A 7,004-nucleotide genomic window follows, 5' to 3' on the forward strand; every position below is an offset into this window, starting at 1 on the left:
CGTATCGCTGGCCCGGTCGTACCCATCCATTTGTAACCTACAATCCTTACTCTCTATACCTTTTTTTAGGATGTTACCGACGTCACTCGTGTGTTTCAACACTGTATTATTGTGTTTCTTCGTATAATGTCTGTAATGTATGTAAAGAAGAGTCGGGCTAGGTGGTTTAGCGGCTGCCCAGGACTTCTTTAGAATAGGAAATTATCCAGCTGCCTTTTCTTCTTCTTCTCTACCTCTGCAGCAGTGCAATCGGTCCCCCCACGCGTGTCCCGTCGGCAGGGGGGGGGCTCTTTGCTAAAGCCCTCATACGGTTTTTACTTCCCCGGTGGTGTTGTGCATTTTTTCTAGGCTATAATATAGAAAAATCCTTGATTTAAATATAGGTTTTTTGATCCCCTGGATGGATGCATTGGTACAAAGAATGTAATTTTGTTTTTTATTTATTATAGCTGAAGGACAAAAATGCACAACCAACAACGGGGAACTAAAAAAATTCTAGTTAACTTCGATTTTAGACCACACTTGTAGTGTGCTGAAAGGAATAGGATAACTTACTTGACGAATAAAAATACAAGATATCATGAAAATGGCATTTATATGTCATAGCTACTCATTTTCCTCACGAGGCTGAGTGGGCCCCGCAACAGCCAGTCACAGAATCAATAATTTGCATGATACAAATTTCTTGACCCCGCTGGGAATCGAACCCGGGTCTCCCGCGTGCAAGGCGAGTGCAGTGACCACTACGCCATGGGAGCTGAGAGAAGAAAAAAAAAATCCAAGGCATAATTTCAGAACTTTCTTTTTCAGTTTTTTCTTCAGTTTTTTACATTCAACACTCGTTTTTTATGAATTTAAATTAGGCAAATGAAACGATGAGTTTAATAAAAGGTGAAATTTAATTATAAAGAATTTTTCTGCGTTAAATTTTAAACACCTTAGGGGTCGTTTTTTTATTTAAATTTTCCCTTTTAAGTTTTAGGCTTGGAAAAAAATCCAAGCTACAGAAAAAGGCAAACTTTGTTCCATCTTAACATTAGAAAGTACAATCTCTCTTCATGCGTAATGCAACAACTGAAAACTGAAAGTAACTTTCTAAAAAAACTAGAAAGTTGCATCATGTTTTTTTACTCAAACATGACTAAGTATGATAAACATAACATGACTAAGTATGATATAAACATAACATTACTATGATAAACATAACATAACATGACTATTACACAGCTCCCTTATGTCCCCCCCCCATGTCCTATGTTTATATTACTCCCCCATGTTTCATGAAAAATCTCAGAACTCCAAACTTTCTGTCTTAACTTTCGGGAAGGGAAACATGGAGTGAACATCTCATGGCTTTCTGTTACCTTTGTCCTGATAACTTCATTTTGAAAAGTCGCAATTAAACTGGATTTAAATCTTAATATCTTATAGTCCCGAAAGCGAAGAGAGAAGGAAGAAAGCCAGCCGTTCCGAGAACGAACCTTATATGTTTTGGATTAGAATCAGGTCTGTCAGACCGTCTGAGAGACCTGGGCATGAAGCTTTTTTCGCCACACACGTTTGACGATCCAATAGACCACGGTCTGTCAGAACCCAGCGGTAAGGTAAGTGGCAAATCCACATACTCACTTGTAATAGAAAGTAAAACCACATGTAATAGAAAGTAAAACTCCTCTCCCCCGTGTTGCCTGTGAGCGAAACAGACGTTAACTTAATTGAAAAATTCAACTTTTTCCTCTCGGAAAAACAAAAACTTGAGGAAACTTCCGGCTGACATGTTACCGGGTACGATATTTTCTACAGATAGACGTATAATATACCTTACAGATAGACGTATAATATACCTTACAGATAGACGTATAATATACCTTACAGATAGACGTATAATATACCTTACAGATAGACGTATAATATACCTTACAGATAGACGTATAATATACCTTACAGATAGACGTATAATATACCTTACAGATAGACGTATAATATACCTTACAGATAGACGTATAATATACCTTACAGATAGACGTATAATATACCTTACAGATAGACGTATAATATACCTTACAGATAGACGTATAATATACCTTACAGATAGACGTATAATATACCTTACAGATAGACGTATATACTGTACATATAGATAATATACCGTACCGTTAGTAGAAGAGACGGTACAAGAGCCTACCGTCAGGAAAACTTTACTCTGCCTGGAATTTTTATCTAATTAATTATGTTCGTATATAATGTAGATATTATGTAGGAAATGTAGGTAGGTACCTAAAGCTGGTAGGACTGTCTAACTGTCTACCAGGAAACTATACCTCTACGGTTATATCACCAATAATGTACATACCCCCCAGGTAAGAAGGAAAGGAGGTATGGTACTTGATAAAAAGTGTTAAAAGCATACCCTAGCCAGTCTAGTTAGCTTAGTTGGTAGCGCGTCTGCCTTGTAAGCGCTAGGCCGCGGGTTTGATTCCCACCCGGGGCGGATTTTACCCTAAACAGATAATGTTAGTTCTCGGAAAGGCTGGATTTCTCCTATCCTGTCTTCCTTCTCTCTTCGATTTCGGGACGATAAGACCCTAGCAGTTGCAATTCCTTCAGTGAAACCTTTTGAAAAAAAAATCCTCTCAGGGTGAATAAGTTGGACACGTCTGTTTATTGAAAAGGCTACACGAACTGTACCTACCTCCAAGAGTGGAAAGTTGGGAAAAAGTTTGAAGTTTGTGCCTCATCAGAAGGATATTCAGAACATTCCAGAGAGAATTTTGTACGGAACCAAAGTTGTTTGAAAAATCTTTTTGAATTAAGGTGTCTACACACGAGACCAAACGTTCAAATGATCTGACGTCAATCCTAAAGAGTAGTCCATTCTGTGGCCCCAGTCCATTCTGTGGCCCTTGCCGTGTGTAGCCTACCTCTCGATTTTCATAACAACATTACCTACATATTCTTATACCAATAATAATAGGTAATAATGAAAATAAAATGAAAAAAAGAAAAAAAAATCACTCATTATTATAAAATTGTTACGTTAGATTTGTTACAGGAGTACCTACATAAGTATTCCCAGTTTCCAGTGTTAGGGCTAAGCTGTATTAGGGTAAGGTTAGGTATAGGGTGTAGGGTCCCAGCTGTGGCCTTATAATATCTGGGACAATGAGTACTCACACCACACCTCTATCCTTCCCCTTTTTTATCAGAGGCGTAGGTACATATGTATGTATTGTATATTTTATCAGGGGCGTAGGTACATATTAATATGTATGTATTGTATATTTTATCAGGGGCGTAGGTACATATTAATATGTATGTATTATATATTTTATCAGGGGCGTAGGTACATATTAATATGTAGGTATGTATTATATATTTTATCAGGGGCGTAGGTACATAATAATATGTATGTATTAGGAATGCCCGACCATCGAACAAAAATTGTACTCGTATTTCGAGTACATGTATTTCAACGGGTTACTTTCTGGTGTTCTTGTGTTGACAGAGACCTAATCGAAGTGGACGAGTATTCTGTCTCTTTCCGCACATCTGATGAGAGGCATGCTATCGGAATGAGTATGATACGACACAGACCACACCTTTCCCTCTCAACCACACCACTCCTTTTCCCAACCTCAATTGGGGTCGGCGTTACCCTCCTTCATCCTCCCCCTCCATACCCTCCTATCTAATGTCTCCTCCTCCTCCTCCTCCTCCTCCTCCTCAACCTTATCACTCCACCTCACTTTTGGTCTCCATCTCTTCCCTTGTATAACTACATAGTTTATCTACTTTTTAATTTCCTCTTTAGCTATGTAACTCTCACAAGGGCGTAGCCAGGATTTCAGCAAGGGGGGGGCAGGACACGAAATTTCGATAATATCTAGTGTAAGTCGATACTATGTCCTCTCAACCTTTCTATTCCCCACCATTAAAACCCATAAAGCTGTCCATATTATTAGTACAATATAATAATATATTATGTACGTAGCCATACAATATAATAATATACGGGCGTGAATTGTATATGGGTACTGGGCGAAAAATAAAATTTGTTTTTTCGTGGAATTTTATTGCCGGTCATAATTGAAAAGATTTATTTCAGAGGGGCCTTTGAGGGGAGTTTTTGATTTCCACAAAATAGAAGCCTAGTTATATAGCTTGAAAGGTAGTGTGCCTTCCCAAGAGTGATTCCCGCCCGAGGTGAACTCTATCCCAAGCAAATAAGGTTCGTTTTCAGAACGTCTGGCTTTCTCCTATATGTATATCCCGATGTGATAATCCTCTCCTAGCTTTAGGGAAGATAAGATCTTAACAGTTACAGTTCCCTCTATCAAACCTCGTCAAAGAACTTCGAAGAAATCGGTTCACCTAGGACCCCAGCAGGTCCTTTTTTCAAAAAGGTCCTTTTTTCAAAAGAGCCTTCATTTTTCAAAATGACTCCTTGTGATGATTTATCATGGCCCTTTTTCCAAATTGTTTTCCAAGTGGAGGTTTTGGTGATGCTGGAAACTCTCTGCGGTTAAGCACCGTACAGTGTGGTGTGTATGTGGATGAGTGACCGACTGGGATTGTCCGGTCTCAGAGTACACAGGTACAGGAGGCCGTATTTCAGGATTGTGTCGAGGGGGGAGGGGGAATAGTCTAAACCCTAATAGACCGAGGGGAGTTGGGTGAATGCTCCAAAAATTTCACCAAAATCGGTCGAGCCGTTTTCTCGTGAAAAGAGGGCAACCAAAGGTCTATTTAGCGTAACAGACACCACAGACAGACATACACACATACATACAGACATTTTTTAATGTGATTTTTGGAATCGTGGATGCATAAGGAGTAAGAATAACTAAAAATTTCACGATTCTAAGCAATGTACAGACAAATCTACAATTTTATTTTTTTTAATGTGATTTTTGGAATCGTGGATGCATAAGGAGTAAGAATAACTAAAAATTTCACGATTCTAAGCAATGTTCAGACAAATCTACAACTTTATTTATATAGATAAACAATAAGTAAATAAGTAAAAAAAAAAAAAAACATCTCCTAAGCTAAGGGCCTAGCTCTTTGGGAGAGGTATTCATATTCATATCGAATCATATCTCTGTTAAATGAATCTAGCAATCTATAGCCTATCTTAGGCTAGATAGGAAATGTACATAATGAATAATAATAAATTTCCTAGTAATTATAACACTTTTACAACTTAATAAATAGGTATGTAGTTAGGTACATAAAAAGTGATATTTTTTTCAGCTTCATGACAGTATGCTCATTTTAGAGTGAGTGAGAGAGAGAGGAGCGAGACAGAGAAGAGGGAGAGAGTTTTGTGCGGTCCCATTTATTAACACGTTTTGTTTGTGCTTCCCCTTCTCATCAACCTCATCTGGAATTCTGAATTAAAAAGTTTTTTCACGTTTTGAGTCCCCAATGAGATTTCACGGGTAAAAAAAAGTGAAATAAATATGAATGTGGTTTTGACAGTTTTGTGGATTCAAAATGGATGAAGATGAAAGAGGAGAGAAGGAGGGTGAGGGAGAGGAGGAGGAGGGGAGAGGTCAGAGAGGAGAGGTAAAGAGAGTGAAACATGTTCAGGGAATAGAGAGAGAGAGAAAGAGAACGAGAGAGAGAGAAAGAGAGAGGGGGGAGAAAGAGAGAGAGAGAGAGAAAGAGAGTGGAAAAGGAGAACGAAATATTATGAAGCATGACAAAAGGAGTCCTTGAAAGAATAAGAAGGAGAAGAAGAAGAAGAAATAAGAAGTCCCTAAGGACAATGGAAGAAATTCAATCAGTAAAATTCCAAGAAATAGATTATGGGAAAAGAAAAAGCATTTCTTATTTATGTATTTACATCCAAATAGGTATTAATATGATTATGATCATTCATTAATTTTAAAATTAATTATTTATTCTAGATTAGTTTAATTTTAGTATTTTACGAAACAAAGACACCCAAGGGCATTCAAGAAAATGAATACTTAATTAATTATTAAATTATTATTTGATTTTCGATAAAATTTCAATTTTTTTTTTCTATTCATAATGAAAATCGAGGGCAGCGTTTTTGTCTTGGAAAAAAAGGAAAAGTGACAAGTAAAGAAATTGAAATTTTAAATTTTATTACGAGTTTAAAAAACGAAGTAAAAAAGCGAAAGTAAAAAAAAAGAAAGTGAAAATTCCCCTTTTCTTTCCACAGGCCAAAGGTTTTTTTTTCTCTTTCTCCTTCTTCCAATATTTTCAATTTAATTATTCGTCTCCTTCTTACCCTCTCCTCCTTTTTTTTCTTTCTCTTCTTCTGTTGTGTGTCTCGCAGGTTGGTCAACCTGTTGTCATGTTGACGTGTTGGCCAATCTGGGTGACGTGGAACTTCTTGGAGTGGCGTCACCAGCCATTTTGGATTTCATTCACTCGGGTTCAGATCATAGGCCTAAAGGGACGTCCTGTAAATAACTTGTAAAAATGTTGAAGCTTCTCGTGTAATAAAATGTGTGTTTTAAGTGTACCTAAAGTAAAACCAAAACCAATGTGTTCGTTATTCCACTTCCACTAGTAGCTACCTCAAATGACCCCACAGCATCGGGATTACACCCATCATTACATTACGCTCCCACTCATAATAAGGAACAAACTAAAATGAAGAGTCGCGCGACACGTTTCCACTGGCATTGCTACGCGACATTCCTTTGATCCGGACCGACTTTTATCGGATAGAAGTCGCATGGTCGCACGACTTTTTTTCGTGTCGCGCGACACGTTTCCACTATGAGAGTCGCGCGACAAAAATCGCGTTGGTGAAAACCCACTGGATTGCTGAGATTAAACCCTTTGCCAAGGATCAAATCCAAGCACCAAGTGCCATGCCCTGCAAAAATTTCCCCATACTTTCTGTGATACGATTTCCAACTCCCTTCCTTTACCTTGAAATCTGCACTTTGAAGATTTTTCTTTTTTTTTTTTTTTAATTTTAGGAGAAACATTAAAAAATGATCTTATTTTTTGGTTTGCTC

At 37.7% G+C, this 7,004-nt stretch overlaps 1 long non-coding RNA gene across 1 annotated transcript in view; it reads left to right on the forward strand.

Annotated features, from left to right (window-relative positions):
- The window catches only part of LOC113471806, a 10,138-nt gene extending 3,621 nt beyond the window's left edge, over window positions 1-6,517 (forward strand). The window contains exon 2 of the long non-coding RNA XR_003394358.1: window positions 6,311-6,517. This is a non-coding gene — a long non-coding RNA (uncharacterized LOC113471806). The remainder of the gene's footprint in view (window positions 1-6,310) is intronic.
- The last annotated feature ends 487 nt before the right edge of the window (window positions 6,518-7,004 follow it).

This window comes from Diaphorina citri, unplaced genomic scaffold (genome assembly GCF_000475195.1).
Source record: "Diaphorina citri unplaced genomic scaffold, Diaci psyllid genome assembly version 1.1 scaffold3037, whole genome shotgun sequence".
Taxonomy (NCBI): domain Eukaryota; kingdom Metazoa; phylum Arthropoda; class Insecta; order Hemiptera; family Psyllidae; genus Diaphorina; species Diaphorina citri.